The following is a 12,419-nucleotide window of genomic DNA, read 5'->3' on the forward strand; positions in this document are numbered from 1 at the left end:
CTTCTCACATACTTGGCTAGTTTTGGTTCTATCCTTTCCATGTTTCATCCTTCATCTCCTAAATCATTTTTCTCTTCTCCATCTGGTACTTCATCATTTCTTTCATGTATACTATTTTTAGAATCAAAATGTGCATTTTATTCATTCTACAACTTAGCTTCCGAATGTAGCTGGGCAATCACTAGTTGTGACTCGGTCGATATTGAAATTTGTCGTTGATTTCCAACTTGATTGGCAGCTTCATCTTCAACAATCATTCCTTCATAGAAATATACAAAAAATCTATAATCTTCTGGTTGCTTAGTTTCATCAACCTAAACTTCAGCATGCTCATAAAAATTTACATTTGCACTTTTCACTATTTTTTTAGTGTTAGTATTCAAACACTTATATGCCTTACTTCTAGTGGAGTATCCAAGGAATATGCCTTCATCACTTTTTGCAACAAACTTGTCATTTCTAGTATATTTACGAATATGGCATTTACAACCAAATATTTTGAAATGTTTTACATTAGGTGAGTGACCATACCATAGTTCAAAAGGTGTTGTAGTTGTTCCTTTCTTGACTTGGACTCTATTTAGAGTGTAAATAGTAGTACTTGTGGCTTCTCTCTACTACTTTAGAGCAACATTTTTCTCCATCATCAAGGTTCTAGCATAGTCTATTACTAATCTATTTCTTCTTTTAGCAATTCCATTCTGTGGGGAGTTCTTGTTGCTGATGTTTTCCTTTTGATACCTTTGTCATTGCAAAATATCTCAAATTCTTTTGATCTAAACTCTCCTCCTCTATCTGACCTTAGGCATTTCAGACTCTTTCCTATTTCCTTCTCAACTTTGGCCAAATATCACTTAGATATTTGAAATGCATCAGATTTTTTCTTCAAGAACATGGTGGTCATCATCTTGGAATAGTCATCTACAAATAGCATTATGTATTTGTCTCCTAGGTAGCTCTATACTTCTATTAGACCACATAAGTATGTATCGACTAACTCTAGTACTTCTTTAGAAGTGTATGTTTTTCTTTTGAAATTAGACTTAGTAATCTTCCCTAGTTGACATTGTTTGCTCATTGTATTTTTAGGCTTCTTCAGTTTGGGCAAACCTCTGACTTTCTTCTTCTTGTTGATGCTAATTAGATTGTCAAAGTTAACATGACACAATCTTTTATGCCATAACCACACATCATCAAGTCTAACAACAAGATAGGTTGCATCTTTCATATCTAGGTAAAACAAGTTACTTCTAGTTTGTTCACCTTTTCCTATTAGATTTTCATCAATATCATAGATTTTGGAAATTTTGTTTCCAAATTCTACTTTGCAACCTACATTGCCTAACTATGATACACTCAACAAATTGTAGTTCAATCCTTCAATGTAGAATGCATTATCACATGAAATTTTCTCTATAAGTTTAATTGAACATTTTCTTTTGATTTGACATGGAGCATCATTTCCAAATCTAAAACTATTCCCATCATACTGAGTAAAGGTAATAAACTTAAATTTCTCCTATCATCTGATGTGAGCAACCACTGTCTATGATCCATTTGTCATTCTTGTTCACACAAGTTACCAGAGTTGTTACTTCATCTTCATCTAATCCATCCTTCATGGACACATAGATAACTTCATCATCATTCTCATCATAATCTTCTTCAACAATGTAGCATCTTTTGCCTTTGTCCTTGTAATCTCTGCTATAATCTTCTCTTTTTCTCTTTTACTTGTTTCCTTCTCTGTATTTCTTCTTCTATGTACAACTTGTAGCAATATGTCCTGCCTCATTGCAATTAAAACAAATGATAGGCAACTTACCTTTGAATTTACCTTTGCCTATATGGAATCTTCTAGCTAGCAGTGCTTCCAACCATTCCACATCTTCCTCATCTGTGCTACTGTCACTGGATTCTTGTTTTCCTTTTCTTCTCTTCTTCTTTGATTTCACCTCCTTAGTGTCCTTCAATGTCAACTTGGCCTTGAAAGCAGATTCAAGGTTCTTAGGTCTATAGTTATCAAAGTTGGACAGTTCAAATGCAGTAAGTCTTCCCACTATTCCTTCAAAGGTTAGTGTGTTTCCTTGTACACACCTTAGCTCTTGGATGGCTGAAACTCTAATAGCATAGATAGGGAGCAGGGTTCTCAAGTATTTTCTATTGATAGTCTCTTCTTCCAATTGACCACCCAAACTTCTTGTTGCACTTACCACTTCTTTCATTCTGGAGCCATATTGAGTAGCATTCTCACCTTCCTCCATTTTCATGCCATCAAACTTTCCTCTAAGGCTTTCTCACTTTTCTCTCTAAACATTTCAACCTCCTCCATAGATGTCTAACAAGGCTTTCCACATATTGAATGTAGTTTCACATCTTTTGATGTCATCAAATTCAACATAACTAAGTGCAGAGGAAATCTCCAACATTGCCTAATTGTGCTCCTTCCTTTTGTTCAAATCATCTATAGAGAGGGGTCCAACTGGGTCTACATGCTCCACTCCAATTGAGGTTTTTACATAGTCACCTATTGATCCAAGGTGCAATTTCATCAGACTCTTCCATGCAACAAAGTTGTCTTTGTTGAGCTTGGGTACTTCTCTCTTGGACATCTTGATCTTCCTGCTTCTAGTACCTTGAAACTAAATTAGCAAATGGATTTAATACCAATTGTTAGAAATGCTTTAGAATAACTAAGAGGGGGTGGTGAATCAATTATTCAAATTCCAATTTTCCAATTCAAGCTTTTCATCAAGTAAAGTGTGCCCATCCAACTATTTATATATCCAATACTTAAAAAATTTCTATTCAGCAAGTTACTGTAAATCAGCATGCAAACATAACACATGAAAAGTTCAACACATAACACAGTGATTTACATGGAAACCCAATTTAGGAAAAACCACCAATAACATGCTACTCCATTCTCACTCTTCTGAAGTGATGCCCTATGAAAGGCCTACCTTGTTAAAGGCTACAACACAATTTTCTTTTACCCTAATTGATACAATTGCTAGAGAGTAACAATAAAGGGTTTTGACCTGATTACAACATACAACTTAACTTGCAAATTTCGGATCATTTTTTAGCTCTTCTTCATTTGCCTGGCTTTCAGTCTTTGTAACTTTGACAACTTGCCCTCCTTTCAAGCTTTGTCTCCCTAAGTAATCATGCTCAATGTACCACTATAATCCTCTCTTTTTTACCACTAATCAAAGTAGAGTCTCTATGCTCTATTCTTCCTTCTCCTAGATGCCTTATCTTTGACACCCTTCAACCACTTTGCAATTTGGCACTCCAACAACTCTTGCTTCTTGTTCCATGACTCCTTGAATAAAAATCTACAATTTCTTTTCCTGCTCGATTCTTCCCTCCTTTAATTTTAATTCATATGGATTAGGTAGGATTCATTGAATCTAATCCATATTTTGTTTCTTCTAGAAACATCATGAAGAATCCTCTTGAATTCACTCAAAAATGGTTTACATAGAATTATGTGCCACCAGCTCATCATCCTTATCCTCCAACTAGTTCACAAAATTCAAGGTAACAACTTTATCAGCTCAAATTTGGCAAATCTTTGACTTTTTCAATAATGTAGCAACTTGCCACTATTGAAATTCTAGTGCTTAGCACATACTGTGTTACTCGGCATCAACTATGTTTTACTGATGCTTGGCACCTATTGTGTTACTCGACATCCAATAAGGTTTTCTATTTGCTCAGATCCTTCTATATCAATTAGCTTGAAGTTCACTCGGCACACATTAGATTTTCCATTTGCTCGACTCTAACTAAAAATTTGCTTGGATTAAACTAGCTTTCTCGACACTTACTCATGAACTTATTTTAAGCTTTGCAATGAACCCTGTCTCAACTTATTCTTCCAAAGTTTCTAAGTGTGACCAACCTCTGTATCTTCAAGTATGTCATGAATACATCATTTAACCAATGTCTAAACTAATCCTTGCACTTCATTACAAAACCATAACTCAACCTTTCTCTTAGGTGCTCTTGTTACATCTTCTTGATTAAATCCTCTTCATCAATCAACTAAGTGACAATACTTGGATCTTATAAGCAATTATCATTCCTACAAATAGAAAGTTTGACATCAATGACAAAATAATGATTTAAAACATTCTTTTAACAAAATTCTCCCTCTTTCAATCAATCTTCTTCTTATAGTGATCTTTTTCAATTAGATTTCCAACATATATATCATAATCAATACCATATATTTCATATATACATTTTATAGAGAAGGTAAATCCCTTTGTTAGAAGATTAGTTGGAAGCATGAATGTTGATGATATTCCTATGTGGGAGTACTACTATGATAATATGTTATAATCATGACTAAGTTTGTCATTGATGTCAACATAGTAGTTTTCTGTGGTATCTAACAGAAGAACAGTGGATAGATCAAGTTGGTACGGATGACTAGTTGAGTATTATAACCACCTGATATTATGGGAGATACTTTTAAGTATCTAGTAAATGAAGTTAACATTGGAAGAATAAAAGATAAGTCTAGAAGAAGTTATGTAAGTTTTGGTGATGTCTATTCTGAAATAGATTTTACAGAGGCATGTTCTTGTAAACTTGTTATATCTCTTAGTAGAGTTGATATCTTGAGGATCAAGATTGAGGACATGGAACAGACATGTTCAAGATTACATGGCTAAGTTCACTCATCATAATATTTCATATATAAAAATTTATTCAAGTTAAAAAGAAAAAGATTAATGTTATCGCTAAGTGTAATGTGTTTTTAATGTGGTCCTATAATAATTGAGAAGGACTAACAACCAACTCAGGGAATTGTTTTGAGGACTTGGCATAAAGGAAGGATATTTTTCTTATCTTGAGATGTGAGTGGATATGATCTTGATGATTGATGATAAGCAGGAGAGAGATCAGAATGCAAAGTTGAGCAGAGTAGTGCGAAAGTGAAGGAAACTTCATTGCTGAGGCTTTACTGAGTGATCTAAGGTTTGATATTTGGATCTGAGGTTTGTGACCTAGTCTATAAGGTTTGGCAGTGATTGGTCCATTTGACAAGATAGAGGAAAGAACAAAGGAAAGAGGAACATAATAGTAAATTACTTGTATGAGTAGTGAGCTCTTCTTGTAGTTGAAAATGCATGTTTGGGAAATGGGCTCTTTTTGCAGACAATGTACCACAACTCCTAATAGGGCTGGAATCTCCTAACAGGGATTCAAAGTCTCCTAACATGGACTCATTGTACTAAATGTTTTAATATTCTCCTAAAGGGGACCATCCTCTAACAAGGAATAATTATATTAGTACATCATCTTGTGGGCATCATTCCCACTAGGGTTTTGCCTCTGATCAAGGGTTTCCCTGGTCAACATATTTGGTGTAATTGTCTATGAGAATTTTATTATGGTTGTTATTTACTATGGTTGAATGGTTAAGTTTGTATAAAGAAGATAAATATTTTAATTGTTGGATAACTAATTTACAACCCCCCCCCCCCCCCCCCCCACAAAGTTATCTTGGTGGACTATTATTTATAACAATTGGTATCAAAGCCTTAGGTCCTTGAAGTTAAAGTTTAACAACTTTGGGAGATCCATGGTGAATATGTTCAGGAAAGATAGTCCAAAATTTGATAGAACAAGTTATGACAGCTAGAAGGAAAAGATGAAGACACATTTGTTGTGTATGGGGTTGGGATATTGAATCTTAACAAAATTAGAGAAAATAATCATTGTTGAAGAAGACTTGGAAACTTGTACTGAGATAGAAAGAGATCTTTTCATGTGCAACATGAGAGCTAGAGAAGCACTATTAACTACACTTTTTGAAATTGAGTACAATTAGGTAAAATCACTTTCTACTTCACATTTGATCTGGAAAGCTTTGGAAAATAGTTTTGAAGGTAATGCACATTCTAAGAAGTTGAGGCTACAAAGTTGGATTTGTGTGTTTCAAGATGCTAAAATGATAGAAGATGAATCTGTAAGAACATATATAGGTAGGATATCAGAAATTACTATAGGTATTAAAGCTCAAGGAGGAACCAAAGAAGATGATGAAGTTATATGGAAGATATTGAAAGCTCTAACACCACCATTTAAGTCAACTATTCAGATGATACATTATGGATATCTTGTACCAAAGATTTTACAAAGGAGACATTGCTTGGAAGACTTGAAGCAGTTGAGAATGAACTTAGATAATCTAAAGAATTGACTAGAACATAGACAACATTCAATACCTTAAATATTCGACCTAGTCTATCAAGGAACACAAGTGTTGGAGGAGATTTTTCTAGAAGCAATAGATCTGAGGACGATAGAAAGGTTAAAGAAGGAGTAGCCCTTCTAGTAAGAAGAGAAAAAGAGGTAAGAGAATTTTAAAATGTTGGACTTGTGATGAATATGATCATTATGCATCTAAGTGTCCTAAAAGAGAGAAAAGTTATACGGGAAATCATAAACCTAGAAAAGATAGAGAGTGTTTGTATGAAAATAAAGATAATGATTTTGATGAACAAGCATTAAGTGCCGATGATGATGAAATTGAATTTGTGGCAATTAAAGAAGAAAGTCCAGAGAAGGTAGCTTTGGTATCACTTTGAAAAGAAATCTAATTAGAAAATTGACAGTGGTTGTTCACATCATATGACTAGTGACATGAACAAGTTTGTTGACTTCAAAAGTCAAGATGGATGAATTGTCAGAGTTGGAAACAATGCATCATACCAAGTTAAAGTTATTGGATCTAAAACTCTTGATGGTAAAAGTAACACTGAGGATGTATACTTTGTTGATGGTTTAAAGAACAATCTATTGAGTGTTGGACAACTAGTAGACAAAGGTTATCAGTTGCACTTCACAGAAAAGACATACATGATCAAAGATAAAGATGGAAAGGTAATTGGAATAGGAACCAGATCTAGAGGTAATATATTTCAATTGAATCCTACTGAAATGATATGTTTGGTTGCAAATGTAGATGAAAATTGGTTATGGCATAAGAGAATTTTGCATATAAACTTTGAGAGTAAATTGAGGACTAGTAGAATGTTTGTAGTTAGAGATTTGCCAAAGATTGTAAAGCCTACTAACACAATTTTCAAGGAATGTGTTTTGGCTAAGCATAATAGAACTTCTTTTCGTAGCAAGAAATTTACCACTATAGAGAAGTTGGAGATTTTACACATAGATCTCAACGGTCCTACAAAGACTAAAGGATTATATGGTGAAAGGTATTTTATGATTCTAGTTGATCATTTTTCTAGAATGATATGGGTTGCATTTCTTAAAGAGAAATTTGAGGCATTTGATAAATTCAAGATATTTAAGAATAGAGTTGAGAATGAATTTGGTATGAAGATTAAATGTTTAAGATTAGATAGAGGAGGATAATTTACTTCAAATGAGTTTAACATGTTTTTTGAAGAAAATGGAATCAAAAGATGATTATCAACTCCAAGAACCCCTGAATAGAATGGCATTGTAGAAAGAAGAAACAAGTCAGTTACAGAAGCTACAAGAGTTATGTTAGTAGAAAATGATATATCCAAGACATTTTGGAGAGAAGCTATGAATAAAAAAATCTACACTATAAAAAAATTGCAAATTAGGAAAGACACAAACAAGGCCCCTTATCAACTGTGGTTTGGTCACACACTTATAGTTAAGTATTTCAAAAAAATTTGGAGTAAGTGTTATATCAAAAGAGATGATGATATAGGTAAGTTTGATGCTAGAAGTGATGAAGGTATGTTTCTTGGTTACTCATTTAAAAGAAATTCTTATAGATGTTATAATAAGAGAACCAAGAGTATTATTGAAAGTGCAAATGTGAGAATTGATGAGAAATTTAGGAAACAAGAGAGAATAGTTGGTTACAATTCAAATGATGATGTTGTTACCAAGCCAAGCAATGATGAAGTATTTCTTAAGACTAACAATGATTTGCAGAATGAAGGAGAGCTAAGGTACGAACAAAGATTCTAACCTTCAGTAGATCTGAGAGTTGAGATAGCAACTCCTACTTCAAGAAAGAATATGATAAAAAATCACCCATCTGAATAGATCATTGGAAGAAAAGATAGAGGTGTGATGAGAGTAGAGTAAATGAAGAACTATGCTTGATATCTCAAGTTGGGCCTAAGAATGTAGATGAAGCATGTAAAGATGATTATTGGAGACAAGATATGAAAGCGAAATTGGATCAAATAGTAAAGAATGAGACATGGGAATTGGTCCCTAAACCAGAAAATAAGAATGTGATAGAAACCAAATGGGTATTCAGGAACAAGATGAATGAGCAAGGAGAAGTTGTAAGAAACAAAGCAAGATTGGTATGCAAAGGTTACTCACAACAAGAAGGAATACATTATGAAGAGATTTATGCTACAATGGCTAGAATAGAAGTAGTGAGATTATTCTTAGCCTATGCAACATAGAAGAAATTCAAAGTATATCAGATGGATGTCAAGTTAACATTTTTTAATAGAGAACTTGAAGAAGAAGTAAGGACATGGTATGCAAACTAAGGAAAACATTATATGAATTGAAGCAAGTGCCAAGAACCTAGTATAAGAGGTTAGAAAAGCATTTGACAAAGCTTGGATATAGCAAAGGTATGGTAGACAGTAATCTATATTGGAAAGAAATTGATGATGGTTTGATGATTTTAGCAATATTTGTTAATGATATCATATTTGGAGGAAATAATGAAGAAAGTAAGAATTTTGCAGAAGAAATAAAGAAAGAATTTGAAATGAATATGATAGGAGAGATGAAATATTTCTTAGGATTGTAGATTGTATAGAATAAAGAATGAATCTTTATTTCTCAAACTAAGTACTTGAAGGATTTACTAAAAAGGTTTAGTTTGGAAGCATATAAACTCGTTGGAACGCCTATGACAACTGGACACAAGTTATCTAAAAAGTATGAGACACCTACTATTGAGTAGGAAAAGTACAAATCTATGATTAGAGGATTGCAATATCTAACTTACACAAGGCCAAATATAGCAAATGCAGTTGGCATTTTTGCAAGATTTCAAGATGATCCCAAAGAAACACATTATGCAACAGTAAAAAGGATATTTAGATATCTGAAAGGAACTTCAAAATTTTGATTGTGGTATGATAGATCAAATGATTTCACTTTAAGTGCTTGTATTGATGTAGATTGGGAAGGCAGTATGGATGACAGAAAGAGCACTAGTGGAGGAGCTTTCTTTCTTCGAGAAAGATTGGTTTCTTGGTTAAGCAAGAATTAGGATTGTACATCTCAAAGTATAGTAGAAGAAAAGATGTTGCAAAAAAAAAAAATTGCAATCATGTCATTTGGATGAAGTAGATGTTAAAGGATATAAGGATAGAAATTAGTGAACCTATTGTCATACATTGTGACAACACAAGCATGGTAAAAATGTCTAAGAATCCAGTGTTGCATTCTAAGACTAATCACATTTCTATGAAGTATCATATGTTGAGAGAAAAAGTTGCAGAAAAGAAAATTAGATTGGAGTATGTGAGCACTAAAGAGAAGATTGAAGATATATTCACTAAGCCTCTTCCCAAATAGACTTTTGAGTATTTGTGAGGTATGCTTTTGGTTATGCCCCTTCCTACATCAGAATAGAAGATGAAAGAGTGCATCATTCAAGGGTAATAGAGAACCATTGTTTGTTTGGACTGAATGTTGGTGCTTCCTGTATGGGGGAGTATTTGTGATGGACAGAGTCATCTAAGACTCTTGTTGATATTGTTTTGAATAGTGTCTCTTGACGCTCAAGCTAATAAGAATTAGTTGTTGCTAAGTTTGATGCAGTAGAGTTGGTTACCTTTGACATTGATGTTAATGGGGGAGAAGTTTGGCATGAAAAATAGTATGCATAATAGTTGAAGATGTTTGACATAAGCACAACATGGAATGAAATTTTTTTTATAGAGCACATTAATGTATATCAATGGGGGAGAATCATGGATGAAGAGGATTTGGAAAAATGTTTAATAGTCTTTTGTTGGTATTCTTGGAACTAGATGTTTTTCATCTATGTTGTCATCAATGCCAAAGGGGGATATTGTTAGAAAATTGGTTGGAAGCATGAATGTTGATGATATTCCTATGGGGGAGTACTACTATGATAACATGTTACAATCATGACTGAGTTTGTCATTGATGTCAACATAGCAATTTTTTGTGGTATCTAACAAAAGAATAGCAAATAGATCAAGTTGGTGCGAATGACTGGTTGAGTATTATAACCACCCAAGGTTATGGGAGATACTTTTGAGTATCTAGTATATGTAGTTAATGTCAAGAGAAGAAAGTATAAGTCTAGAAGAAGTTATGTAAGTTCTGATGATATATGTTTTGAGATAGATTTTACAAAGGCATGTTCTAGTAAATTTGTTATATCTCTTAGTAGAGTTGATATCTTGAGGATCAAGGTTGAGGACATGGAGAAGACATGTTTAGGATGATGTGGCTAAGCTTGCTTGTCATAATATTGAATGAAGAGAAAGTTAGTTGAAGTTACAAGGTGGAAGATTAATGTTATCAGTAAGTGTAACATGCTTTAATGTGGTCCTATAATAATTGAGAAGGACTAACAACCAACTCAGGGAATTTTTTTGAGGATTCGGTGTAAAGGAAGGACATTTTTGTGTATCATGAGATGTGTGTGGATGTGATCTTGATGATGTATGATCAGCAGAAGAGAGATCAGAATGCAAAGTTGAGTAGAGTAGTGCAAAAGTGAAGGAAACTTCATTGCCAAGGTTTTGTTGAGTGATCCAAGGTTCGGTATTTGGATCCAAGATTCATGACCTAGTCTACAAGGTCTGACAATGATTGGTCTAGTTGAAAAGATAGAGGAAAGAACAAAAGAAAGAGGAACATAATAGTAAATTACTTGTATGAGAAGTGAGCTCTTCTTGTAGTTGAAATTACATGTTTGGGTAGTGGGCTCTTCTTGCATACATTGTACCACAACTCCTAGTAGGGTTGGAATCTCCTAATAGGGATTCAAAGTCTCCTAACAAGGACTCATTGTACTAAATTTTGTAATAGACTCCTAACAAGGTCCATCCTCTAACAAGGAATATGTATATTAGTACATCATCTTGTGGGCATCATTCCCATCAGGGTTTTCCCTCTGATCAAGCGTTTCCCTAACCAACATAACAGGTGTAATTTTCTATGAGCATTTTATTATGGTTGTTGTTTACTTTGGTTGAATGGCTGATTTTTTTAAAGAAGATAAATGTTTTAATTGTTGGATAACTAATTCAACCCCCCCTCCTTCAATTGTCTTGGTGGACTTTTGTTTCTAACACCTTCTGTTTTACTTAGTTGTATGCACCAGCAACACATGTATTTGTGGTGAAAGAGTTTCAAATTAAATACAAGGATTCATGTGCTTGATTGATCATTTGGTGATATCATTTTTGTCTCATACATTTTGTTTCCCTAAATCAAAATCTCAAGTTTTCTTTAATTGATTGTTCAATTGATTGAATTCAGTAAGTTATTTTAGTGTTTGTTAAACAACAATATTGTTTTGATAAATCAATCTTCATTTCTATCTTATTGAGCTCTTTAGGGAAATTAAATTCAATAAGGCTTAGTATTGAAATTTACCTAAGCATTCAATAGTTCATATATCATTAAAGTGATAATAATTTATCTCAAAGGGATTTATTGTTTGTCTCTGAGGGTTACTTTAAACATTAAGAGTGATTGATAGAATAAAGATAAAGACTCCATCGGTTAAGGCACATGTCTATTGATTATTGTTTTGAGTCTTCATGTTGATTTCAAAAAGGACATACATCCAAGTGACAAAGGTCATCAAATTTATTATAATTTTATATTACACCTACAAGTATTTATCAAATTTGTAATCAATTTCCCAAACACCCAAGTTCTCCATGTTATCTATCTCTAAAAAACCTCTATAGTGTGAGGTATGGGCTTGGCATCCTTGGTTTTGCAAAGCTAGAATTATAAAGGTTCACATTCATTTAGAGTGGAACCTGTCAATTGAAAAATGGCTATTAGGAATTCCCATAATTGGATCATCATTCCATAGGAAATCTAATATGTTAATTTGGGCACCAAAAAATTGATGACACTACTGGGGAGTTGTCTACACAATCAGGGATCATGAAGAAACCTAGAAGTTATAGGTTCTACAAGATCAAAGATATAGAGTGAGGAGTTTGTGCACTCTACTAGAGGCAGAACCCAAGAGAATTTTAAAAAAAATTTCCTCTACAATAGAGGTAGTGACTCTATAGTTAAAAAGTAAATGAACAATCAATTGGTAGTAGTAAGAAAGTAGGATACTTTTATAAGGGTGTCATTGAAGTTTATGTGGGGAAGGAGATCTACACATACCAGTGAGCACCAAGAGT

Source organism: Cupressus sempervirens, chromosome 4, assembly GCF_028749045.1.
Source record: "Cupressus sempervirens isolate cs-2001-9-10 chromosome 4, ASM2874904v1, whole genome shotgun sequence".
NCBI classification, from domain to species: Eukaryota; Viridiplantae; Streptophyta; class Pinopsida; order Cupressales; family Cupressaceae; genus Cupressus; species Cupressus sempervirens.